The sequence below is a fragment of the Hydra vulgaris genome, chromosome 13 (assembly GCF_038396675.1).
Source record: "Hydra vulgaris chromosome 13, alternate assembly HydraT2T_AEP".
Classification (NCBI taxonomy): domain Eukaryota; kingdom Metazoa; phylum Cnidaria; class Hydrozoa; order Anthoathecata; family Hydridae; genus Hydra; species Hydra vulgaris.
Window position 1 is genome coordinate 1,853,273 of NC_088932.1, and position 12,896 is coordinate 1,866,168.

General features: G+C 31.3%; 1 pseudogene; it reads left to right on the top strand.

The window, feature by feature from the left end:
- The first annotated feature begins 852 nt into the window (after positions 1–852).
- On the top strand, positions 853–2,103 carry LOC136090187 (cytochrome b-like; annotated as a pseudogene).
- Positions 2,104–12,896: the final 10,793 nt, after the last annotated feature.

The window sequence follows — 12,896 nt, forward strand, 5'->3', positions numbered from 1 at the left end:
TCATAAAAATTCCATATAATATTCAATTTTGATTATTTATAGGGTTTTATGTAGGTTTAGCTGTAAAAATACCAATGGTACCATTTCATATTTGACTTCCTCAAGCTCATGTAGAAGCACCAATAGCAGGTTCAATTCTATTGGCAGGAATACTTTTAAAATTAGGGGGTTATGGTATAATTAGGTTTTGTTAACCAATTTTTCCATTGGCTTCTCAATTTTATTATCCATTGATTGTTATAATGAATATCGTAGCTATAGTTTATGGTGCTTTAACTACATGTCGTCAAATAGAAATAAAACGTTTAATTGCTTATTCTTCAGTTTCTTATATGGGTTTAGTGACTATAGGTATTTTTTCACATTCTATTGAAGGATTAGTTGGGTCAATGTTAATGATGATTGCTCATGGTTTATCCAGTTCAGGTTTATTCATTATCACTTCAATTGTGTATTTTAGATTTCATTCTAGAATTATAAAATATTTTAGAGGTTTAACTATTACTATCTTAAGTATAATTACATTTGCTTTAATTTTAGCTAATGTTTCATTTCCTTTAATATTAAATTTTATAGCTGAATTATTTTAAATAATTTCAGCTTTTAAATTTTCTTTGTTTATAATTTTATTAATTTTATTAGGGGTTTTCATAAATCTAATTTACTCTTTATGGGTCTACAATAGAATGTTTTTGGTTCTAGTTCGCCTCATCTAAAATTTTCATTAGATATAATAGGTTTTGAATTTCAAAGTTTATTACCATTAATAGTGTTTATTATTGTGTTATGGATTTATCCGAACATACTTATTGATTCCATAATATTTAGTTCTTATACTAATATTTCTATATAATGAGAATTAGAAAAAACAATCGTCTTATAAAACATATTAACTCTACTTTAATCGATCTCCCTTCTCCATCAAATATAAATTACTTATGAAATTTCGGATCCTTATTAGGATTGTGTTCTGCAATTCAATTAATTACTGGAATTTTTTTAGCTATGCATTATTGTGGAGATATAATTTTAGCTTTTAAATCAATAATTCATATATGCAGAGATGTAAATTATGGATTTTTATTAAAATCAATTCATGCTAACGGAGCTTCTTTATTCTTTATTTGTGTTTATATTCATATAGGCAAAAGTTTATACTATGGGGGTTATCAAAAAAAACCTATTTGATTTTCAGGTATAATTATATTTATAGTAATGATGATTACTGCTTTTATAGGTTATGTATTGCCTTGAGGACAAATGTCTTTTTGGGGGGCTACTGTAATTACAAACTTTTTATCTGCAATTCCTTATATAGGGGATGACATAGTTCAATAAATTTGAGGCGGATTTAGTGTAAATAATGCCACTTTAGGTAGGTTTTTTAGTTTACATTATCTATTTCTATTTGTATTAGCATCTTTAATTCTAATTCATATAGTACTAATTCATAGTGTTGGATCTAGTAATCCGTTAGGAATTAATAGTAATTTTGATAAAGTACCATTTCATTGGTATTTTGCAATAAAAGATATTTATGGATTTTTTATATTAATATTTATTCTATTATTTATAGTACTTTTTTATACTAATACTCTAGGTGATCCAGAAAATTTTATCAACGCTAATTCATTAGTAACCCCTGTTCATATAATGCCAGAATGATATTTTTTATTTGCTTATGCTATATTAAGATCAATTCCTAACAAGTTAGGAGGAGTTTTAGCTTTAATTTTGAGTATAATAATTTTATTTGCTATTCCATTTTTACATACTAATAAATTTTTTTCATTAACTTTTAGACCTATAGGAAAATTATTATATTGAATGTTTATAGCAAATTTCATCTTATTAACTTGATTAGGTTCTAAACCTATAGAAAACCCTTATATAATAATCAGTATAATTTCTAGTTTATTTTATTTTTTTTATTTTTTATTAATAATTCCAGCAATAGGAAAATTAGAAAATTACTTGTTTTTTCAAAAGATAAGTGTATAAATGAATCACACGTTGAATGTTTTCAACTAATCACAAAGATATAGGAACTTTATATATAATTTTTGGGGCATTTTCTGGAATGATAGGAACTGCTTTAAGTATGTTAATTACAATAGAACTTTCGGCACCAGGAAGAGTAATAGAAGATGATCATTTATATAATGTTATAGTAACAGCTCATGCTTTTGTAATGATATTCTTTTTAGTCATGCCAGTCCTAATAGGAGGTTATGGAAATTGATTTGTGCCTATATATATAGGAGCACCAGACATGGCTTTTCCCAGACTAAATAATTTAAGTTTTTGACTACTTCCTCCTGCATTAATTCTACTTTTAACTTCATCTTTAGTAGAACAAGGAGCAGGAACAGGTTGAACAGTTTATCCTCCCTTATCTGGGCCTTTAGCTCATTCAGGGGGGTCTGTAGATTTAGCTATTTTTAGTTTACACTGTGCCGGATTTTCTTCAATTGCTGGAGCAATTAACTTTATTACAACTATTTTCAACATGAGAACACCAGGTTTAACATTTGATAAACTTCCTTTATTTGTATGATCTGTTTTAATAACGGCATTTTTATTACTTCTTTCTCTTCCCGTTTTAGCAGGAGCAATAACTATGTTATTGACTGATAGAAATTTTAATACTACTTTCTTTGATCCAGCTGGAGGAGGAGATCCCGTTTTATATCAGCATGTATTTTGATTTTTTGGTCACCCAGAAGTATATATTTTAATAATTCCAGAATTTGGGATTATTTCACAGATTATTCCTATTTTCAGCTCAAAAAACCAAGTTTTTGGGTATTTAGGTATGATATATGCTCAATTAGCTATAGCCTTTTTAGGTTTTATTGTTTGAGCTCATCATATGTTTACTGTAGGTATGGATGTTGATACTAGAGCTTATTTTACAGCAGCTACTATGATTATTGCTGTTCCTACAGGAATGAAAATTTTCAGTTGACTAGCAACAATGTATGGAGGAAAAATTAACTTATCTACACCTATGTTATGAGCTACCGGCTTTATATTTTTATTTACCTTAGGTGGTTTAACTGGCGTGATTCTAGCTAATGGATCATTAGACATTTTATTACATGATACATATTATGTAGTAGCTCATTTCCATTATGTTTTATCATTAGGTGCAGTATTTGCTATGTTTGGGGGATTTTACTTTTGATTTGGAAAAATCTCTGGATTTGCTATTAATGAAACTTTTGGTAAAATTCATTTTTGAATTACTTTTATAGGAGTAAATTTAACCTTCTTTCCACAACATTTCTTAGGATTAGCAGGAATGCTTAGAAGATATGGAGACTTTCCAGATAGTCTACTTACTTGAAATACCATTAGTTCTTTAGGTTCAATTATTTCTATTATAGGAGTGGTTTGATTTATTTATGTAATTTTTGATGCTCTTTATTCAGAAGAAAAATTTATTTCTTGAAATAACTTAGACATTGAAAAAACAAATACCTTAGAATGATCACTAAATTGTCCTCCTAGCCACCATACTTTTAACGAACTACCTTTTATAAATCACTCAACTCATTAAAAACAGGGAATAAAAAAAACTCTTCGGTTTTCTTCTCCCCTAAAAGAGGATCACCCAACCCCCCAGTCCAGGCGCCGCACTGGCGTACCCCCTGCTGCGGCTAACGCAGAGGGTCCTGCGCCGCACCAACCCCCCGCGAAATTCAAACTTCGAATTTCGAAGTTTAAAAATATGGACTTCGAAAACGCGGAATTCAATTTTTTCGAAGTTGAACAAAATGGTCCTTACAATTGCGTATACAATCAAAGTATTTCGAAGTTATGAAACTCGATTTTTAAATTTTCAAAGTTCAATTTTTTTCAAAATTTTTTTTAATTAAAAGTTTGCCATATTTTGCTTATCGCACATTGAATATTGAATAAAAACTAATTAATTTTGAAATATTTTTGTTACGTAAATAATTTTTAAATTAAAGTTAATATCAAGGTTGGCAACGGTTGGAGCAGTGTTTTTTACAAATGAGTAGCCGTTGGTATCAATTTTGTTTACCATTTCAGTGAAGTGATTTTTTTTTTTTTTTTTTTTTTATATGTCAAATTTAATTAGGAGTTTTTCGAGTTTTATTGTAATATTGTTGTAACCAATGGAAAGTAATTAGTAAAATGTTCAACTTAGTTTTTAAAGTACAATCAAAGTATTTCGAAATAATGAAATTCGAATTTTAATTTTTCGAACTTTATATTTTCAAAGTTAATTATTTTGCAGATAGTATGGTTTGTTGAGAACTAATTTATAGTTCTAGATTTAGTAAAGACAAGTTTTTAACAAAAACAATAATTTACGACTTTAGCTGATTAAATATCAGAGTAAATAAACAAATATTCAATATATTATCACGAAACATTTAGTTGTGCAACTTGAAAAAAAACCTCTCCACAAGTTAAAAAATGGCTCCTTCAACAAAATCATTGTGGAAAGAGTTTGACAAAATAAAAGCTCCTGATGACGCACGCTCCTGATGAAGTTGTTGCCAGCCCAATCCACACCTCACAATTCATTTGTTGGATACTTTCAGCCCAAAGTTTCAATTTTTGACAAGCGCCAACTTGACAATTTTTGGTTAATATAAACTTTTGCTCAGTGATGATTATGACTTATGAAAAAAGGTCCGTGCTTTTTGAAATTTGCCGATTAAATGAACGAAAAATTATGTGATGGGAGGGGGGAGGCGGTGAAGAACTACACTCCCTTTCCCGACAGCCTTGGATGGGATATATTTATTTTTTTAATATTGTTTATCTTATATGCCCTGAGAAATACTAATGGGCTTATTGCAGAGCACCGCGGATGAGCATGTAACTAGGAACTTTAAGTTACCTACCTAGCCAATGGCGCAAAATGGCCATTTCGGAATTGCAGCCTTTATATTAGCTGCTGAATCGTGCACAGCAATCCTTTGAACGCTGGCTCTGAGAAAAGAAAGGTCTATTTGCATAACCTTACCCAAAGCTTTGATTTCGACCTACTTGAGCTGTTGGTGAGCTGTTCCCTCTCATTCAACATTGTTCAGACAGAAGGATTCAAAAAATGCGGCCAAAAGGGAACCCAGGATGACGGTCAAGTTTGCAACAACTTTTTCAAGGTGTGTGTGTGTGTGTGTGTGTGTGTGTGTGTGTGTGTGTGTGTGTGTGTGTGTGTGTGTGTGTAAAATTCTTTCCTAGTACAGCATGCTGCTGTCAAAAATAAGTTACTGCTGTAAAAACGTTTGCATGGATAATTGTAATTTGAATTGAAAATCTGGCATTATATATATATTTAATTGGTTATTATTATTTTATTTTTTAGGCAAAAAATCCCATTGCTTTACGGACAGGTGAAGCAATACATTTCCGAGGAATTGGCTAGAGAACTCAATGACTGTGAAGGCCTTGGGGCTTCGACAGACATTTGGACAAGCAGAAGCAACGATTCTTACATATTTGCAACACTTCATTTCATCAACAAAAACTTTGAACTGAAAAAGTTTGTTCTTGCTTGCCAGCCATTTAGTGGCTAACATACAGCTGCAGCCTTAGCCAAAGCTTTGGATAAGGTTATGCAAACAGATCTTTCTTTTCTCAGAGCCAGCACTCAAAGGATTGCTGTGCACGATTCAGCAGCTAATATAAAGGCTGCAATTCCGAAAATTCCATACAAAGGTCTCCCTCGTCCCGATTTCTCAAACACTTATATCCTAAAGTGATGTTAAGCCCATTCAAAAATGATTCCACTACTTTCCCAAGTTGCAAGAAAATACTTGGCCATTCCTTTAGATTCTGCATCAAGTGAAAGGGTTTTCTCAGCTGCAGGCAGTGTGGTCACTGATTCAAGAACAAAATTGGATCCCCAAAATGTTGACAAAATTGTTTACCTCAAGACCAACATTGGAAAGATGAATAATCCACAATCTACTTTGACAATTGAAACAGCAGAAGAGGAAACAGAAAGGAAATCCAAGACCTACCAAAAAGATCAATCTGCTGTCACTCCACTACGACAAAACAAGAGGATCCGAACAAACAGTGGTTCCATTGATATTTCTGATGATTAAACTTAAATTGTACTTCTGTAAATTGTAATACAAATCAATTACAAGCAATAATAGTTGTTACAAAGAATAAAATCTAAAAATAGTTTTATATATTTACTTTTCTGTTTTGCATAATTTTTACACTCTTAAATCCATTAAAAATGGTCTAAAACTGGGTTTGATATACATCAGGAAAATTTCGGAATACTTCGAAAAAAATTGGAAAAAAATTTGAAATACTTCGGAAAAAAATTCGAACATCTTTGAAGTCCGAATTTGCTTTGATTCACTTCGAAACTTTTACTTCGATTTTCGTAGTTACAAATGTACACTTCGAAACTTCGACTTCGAAAGACTTCGTCACCCGTAATGCAGAAGCTTAGAATGAGGAATAGTGTCGCAAATGAATTTAATGAATAGTGTCGAAAATAAAAAAAAAGGAATAGTGTTGCAATTGAATTTAATGGATAGTGTCAAAAATAATAAAAAGGAATAATGTCCTGAATGAGTCGAATAAATAGTAACAAAAAAAACAAAACAATAATAATGATAAAATTAAAAAAAAAAAAAAAACTATGAATCTGTTTTAGATAGCATGTCTGATGTCACACTGAAATAGCCTGCTGCCGGGGGCTTCAGTACATACATCGACTATCAAATAGCCTAACCCATAGGGGAGTGCTGCTACATCGACTAAGGGTAAGGCATGGGGCAGCAACCTTTTCTTTCGTCATTCTTTGTTTTTTTCTTTGTATTTTTTTTGTAAAAGTTGTATGCTATAAAGATAAACAAAACGAGTAAGCAATTGCTGAAATTAACTGTTTGCGACACTGTTCCTTTTTTTTGTTTTCAACACTAATCCTTTTTTTTTTGCGACATTAGACCTTTTTAGTATATTCATTACTATTCTGAATTTCATTTTTCGACACTATTCCTGTCACCTTTTTCAAACTTATCAACAAATATTTTCAGTTTTTGCGTAAATTTTTATTTACATTAAAAAGTGATGACGTAACCTCAAATGTGTTTACGCCCAAAGCAATTATCTAAGAAATTTCAACAGAACTACTAACTTTTGACAGAACTACTAAGTTTTGGCGTGTCAAATTTTGAAACAAAGTTTCGCGGAATTTTCTTAACTTGCAGAAACTTTAATCGATATCAGATAAGTTTGTTAATCCTATTATATCTATTGCATCTATTTGTCAAATAATGTTATTTAATTAAGGAGCGGGGAAGCGGGGGGAGGGAGGGGGCAAGCACTGTCGCCCCCAGTGTTGTCGGCTCTGTTATTCGATAACTTAATTTTGGTCGTGTAATAATTTTATTGAACTTGGCGAGCCTTTATTTATTAACAACCCCACAATATGTTATTAGAAATGTATATACAGTAGGGTGTGTTATACTGATGCGTCGTATGACTTTTTTATTTTAATTTTTTAGAAAAACCCGGTATACAGAAACTTGTGTACAGCTAATTTAAAACTAAAACTAAAAAAAAAAACAAATAAAAATTATGTTAAGCTACCGGGAAGTGTGTTTTATAATTGCATATTTATGGTAAATATTTTGTCATTAGCTTTGAACCTAATGACAGATGTTTTGCGTCCGCAGATTTTTAAATACAAGTAGTTGTTTACACCCACTCGCTTTGAGTTCTATGCGTGATATGTAATTTCAAAACTATAAAAAGTTGCCAATTTATAAATTGAAAAATTTATTGTTTCATGTTATTTTTATATGTCAAAAAATATTATTTAAAAAAAACAGCATTTGCCTAAAAGGTTTACAAACTATGAAATTTGCTATTTAATCAGAGCAGTAGTCATCAATAAGTAGAAAAGGGAGCTGATCAAAGCTTTTGAAATATATAGGTTCCGGGAACAGATTTTTTTGTATAGAACTTACTGGATGCAGGAATTATAGATCACAACCAAATCAAGCGAGTTCAAGAAAAAACTATGATGTCTTAGAGTTTGACACTCAATGCAGGACTAGCATTACTGATTGTGTTTTTTTTTCAATGGCAGAATTAATAATACAAAAGTTCAAATAATAATCGAAGGCTCGACTAAATGTTATCTTGCTACAATCAAAGAGGAACATTATACACTATGTCAAGAGATAATAGATATCTTTTCCATTTCACACCTGAAAAAGTTCAAAAACATATGAAACACGCTGAAATGTCAGAACATACATATAGGTGATAGGCGGTGATTCTCCCAGCTAACACAAAACGTTCAACGAACGTTGCGAACGTTCAAGAAAGTTCTATAAACTTTCGTAGAGCGTATTTGAACGTTCGCAACGCTCGGCGAACGTACTTGAACGTTTTGTGTTAGCTGGGCTACTAGTGTTAACACAGGGTGGTCAGGCGGAGCAATACATTGGTTGGAAGTGAAATTAGAAAGAAAACTAAACTGGCTGGTTTTAGACAAACTCCTATCAGACTTTTCTGAGTTTAGGTCTCAAAACATAAGCTGGAATAATTTAAAAAACTTTAAACTAATAATTGAGTTCACTTTAGGAGTTTACATGCCTATGTGGTTTAAAATTAAAATTGATTATAGGTTGACTCAAAGACCGAGACACATTATTTACAAGCTTAGTCTTCTGAAACATCAATCAAGTGAAATAGTTGAAATTGTTATGCCAACAGTTCGACGTTCAGTGTGGTATGCTTTTATGAACCCGTCATACAGACATTGCTCTGCTGAGAGAATGTAAAGAAAAGAAAGAGCAGTATAGAGTTAACTGTGAAAATCAGAGGCCCCGGAGACAAAAAACTTCAAACTGGTGATAAATATGTGAGAGATAGAATAACTCCAGAAATAAAACCTGATGCAACAATACTAATAGAGCTAATTAATTGGACTAACTACTATGAGCCTATTCTTACTTATGATCTGATTACGAAACAAGCAAAATCGGTTATATTTCAGCTAATGAATGTTGCAGAGTGTTATCGGCAGTCAATTGAGAGACGAGCTAAGCAGGCACCAGGAGCAGCAAGCAAAGTTTGTTCTCATGAAAAAACGGATGGTTAAAGAAGGCAGGATTAATCTTAAGGTGGCAGAATTTATTGAGACAGATGATAAGAAAAAATGTAAATTTTTGTTTTGTTATAAAAATTATAATAAAACGAACTCTTATTTTGATAAATAGATAACTAAACGATTATAAATATAAATAAATAAATTATAAAGATAAATGATTATAAATAAAAGCCATTATAAAAGTTTTAAAAATATGATAAAAAAATGATTAAAAAAAAATTAAAGCCTTTAAAAATATACTACTACAAGCAAAAATTCGCTATTCTTGTTAAGAGTTTTCCTCAAGTTTAAATGAATTCTAAATTACGGTTCCCGGTAGCCTAATCATTTCGGATTTTTTATTCTAAGCTTTTTTCAGTACTTTTATATAAAAATGTAAGCTTTTAGAAAAAAGGGTTTATATTCATATTAATAAATATATTTTTTCTGATTTTTTTTTGATAAAAAGTAACATCAAGTTATTAAAATTCAGCCAAGTTCATCATTTGTCGTGGTTATTTTAAAATCGAAGAAGTTTTTAATTTATTTGTTAAATGTCATCAGATAAAATATTTTATTAGTTTTTTTGTTCTTTTTACAACACAAAATTATCTCAAATATTTCAAAAATTATAAAAGTTTTAGTAACACTCCTTGAGTAAATTTTTTCATAAACTAACAAGAAGCCGCAAAGCTCGCTTGAACACAGCCGTATTTGATTCGTACTAAGTAAGGGGTCGTCCATAAATTTCGTCATGGTTTAGGAAGGAGGGGGGGGGGGGGAAGGGAGGTAAGCGATTTTGTGACTGTTTGTTACGAGGGGGAGGGGAGAGTATCTTGATTATGTGACGCAACATTTTTTTTTTAGTCTAAATCTAGAGAAGACTTTCTTTTAACTAAAAGAGTATTGGACCAAAACAAAACCTTCAGTTGATGTATCTACATGCTAATTGTAAAATCAACTACGCCTAAATCTTACTTAATCGATGTGTAAATTTCGTTAACGGAATAGTTACGCCTGTTAATGGACTGTCACGGCTGTAACAGTCATACCACTATCTTTTGATACCAAATCTTGGTATCAAAAGATAGTTGTATGAGTGTTTTACAAATTTATGCTGACTGTTATCCTCTACAAAAGCATTCTTTATAAAACAGTATTTTTAGTAAAATAAATAATTTTTATATACAAAGAGTTTTTATTCCAAACCAGTACTAAATATGAGAGGTTTATCTTAGACTTGGTGGTGGGTGTATGAGTAATGGTTTAAGACAACCTAATAGCTGAAAAAATAACCTTCAGCTTTCAGTGGCGGACGTGTTTATCTGAAGTGTTTGTTTATATAGCAGTTTTACAGTACATATTACGCATTTAACTGTTTATTTTGTGTGCAACGTTTATAAATAATAATAACTTAGAACACTTTAAGCATGGGTAAAAAAGCTGATCTTACACCGCGCAAAAATGCTGAAATAAAGGCCCTTGTGAATGCTAAAGTACTTTCAAATCGCGAAATATTACCAAGATTGAAGATATCTGAAGCTAGTATATGACACATAAAACAGAAAATTGAGTCAGGGGAAGAATTGATTCCAAAACGAAAGAAAAAATGCGGCAGAAAGCCTATTTTCACTCCAAGGGCAGAAAGATCTTTCAAGAAAATTTGCCTTGAAAACAGATTTGCTCAACAAAACAAGGTGGCTCAACAAAATATTTACATTTAAGTATATTTATGTCCGTTTTCTTTGAAGAGTCAATAAATACATATTGTACTTTCATAATAATGTTTTATCTGTAATATATATATATATATATATATATATATATATATATATATATATATATATATATATATATATATATATATATATATATATATATATATATGTATATATATATATATATATATATATATATATATATATATATATATATATATATATATATATATATATATATATATATATATATATATATATATATGTAAATTATGTTAGTGTATTTTACAAATAGAGTGCTCAATGACAGAGCAATAATTAATTAGTAAAAAACACTTATCTAACTTTTATCTTCGACTTGAAGTTTCACCATTGCTGGATCATCAGGAAGACTCTTCCTGATGATCCAGCAATGGTGAAACTTCAAGTCGAAGATAAAAGTTAGATAAGTGTTTTTTACTAATTATATATAATATATATATAAATATATATTTATATATATATATATATATATATATATATATATATATATATATATATATATATATATATATATAATCAAATTAACCAATAAAAATAAATCAACATAAACTATATATAACAGTGCATTTAAAATAGTGATCTACCGTATTTCCGTTCTGGCCGGAATTCCGGCCGGAATTATGTTGCATTCTTCTATTCGTTTATATACATATATTAAAAACAACTATCTAAGCGTTTTTCAACCTTCTGTTTTATTACAAAAATCGTATATAAATACAAAGTTATAATTCCCATGACAATTATAAAACAACAATAGTCATTAAAAACATAAATGAGTGCGTGACTTTCATCACGTTTATCTACGTGACTTTTACCACGTATACGTAATAATTTTAATTCACCAACTTTAATAGAACATGCCCTCTTGGTGAATTAACTCATAAGTCTAATCGTTGTGGGGCTCTTATTATTCGTCCGGAGCGCGTTATCGTTTGTTCGTTGCAATCATTTCGAACTTGAACGGCATTCTCGTCATATCTTCCTTTACCGTTACCAACTTCATTTTTTGGTATATCAAGACCATCGTTAAATGAGTCTTTTCTATTATGAGAGTCCGGAATACGGCGACGCAAGTGTGAGATATGTCGTGGGAATACCCTATTTGCGGTTTCGACGTCAAACGACCAGGCATTTTGCTTCCGTACGATACCAGGTATTCAAGACCGATCACATTTTGTCTCTTGAGCTGGTTTTATCCAAACATTGTCACCTTCCTTGTCTGCTTCATATTTTTCGACTTTCTTACGTGTATCGACACCTGGAATAAACGACGTTGGTTTTTGCTTAAATTGCTGCGATGGACTTTTACTACAATTTGATGAGATCGTCTCATTGTACAATAATACTGCCAGAGCGATTGAGCAACGTGAGCGGGCGACTGTTCTTTTGATTGTTCTTTGTATGCGTTCAACGATACCATTGCCTTGAGCTCGATGAGCTGCTCGATATTCTAAATCAACGTCCCATTCGTCAGCAAACCTTGTTAGCGTGTGTGAACGAAATTCATTATCCATTAGAAGACAAACTGGCGGTCCAAATAAGGAAAATATTTCTTCCAGCTTTCCAATAATTTCAGCCGCTGTTTTGGTTACCAGTTTGCGCCACACTGTATACCGTGATGGGCCGCAGTCAATCATTGATAAGTATAGTTCTGCACATACATGCGTCACATCGAGAGCAACCCAATTCCAATTCTGCTTTACACTCAGCTGACCATGCTTCCATTTTACGGAATAAGGATCGATGGAGTTGCACTGGTTACAACTTGCAATTACTGCTGAAACCTCCTTACGTGATACATTCTGGTTGTTTCATAAACAAAGTTGCAATGTTCGATCGACACCAAAATGACCAATTGAGTGAACTTTCCATATGTCTTTCTGTTGGATTATTCCGGTTGCACACACTGTTCTGCACCATTTTTGAGGGATTCGTGAAAGTCGATCGGCCAGATTTAGTTCAGATGGAATCCATTGTACAATAATCTTAATATCTTTTGCTATTTCCTTTATCGTATTCAGCCGTCG